We start from the raw sequence: 376 nt of genomic DNA, 5'->3' as shown, positions 1-376 counted from the left end.
TCAAATGAATTGTATAAATTGATAAACAATCTGTCTAGTATCGGGAAGACTGAAAGGTTAGCAGCCAACCAACCCTTATATATATATATATATATATATATATATATATATATATATATATATATATATATATATATATATATATATATATATATGTATATATATATATATATGTGTGTGTGTGTGTGTGTGTGCATGTGTGTGTCCGTATTATGTTCTAATGCAATCAGGTGATTTTACTGCATCCTATATAAACTTGAAATAAACTGTGGCTAAGGTAAAACGATTTTGAAATAAGTGAGGATATTGCTTATGTATTCTGCACACTTACATATACATATTCCACATAATTGTGTCTAGTGTACAGTACATAATT

Source organism: Palaemon carinicauda, chromosome 8 (assembly GCF_036898095.1).
Source record: "Palaemon carinicauda isolate YSFRI2023 chromosome 8, ASM3689809v2, whole genome shotgun sequence".
Taxonomy (NCBI): Eukaryota; Metazoa; Arthropoda; class Malacostraca; order Decapoda; family Palaemonidae; genus Palaemon; species Palaemon carinicauda.
Note: the sequence above shows the minus strand (reverse complement) of the source record.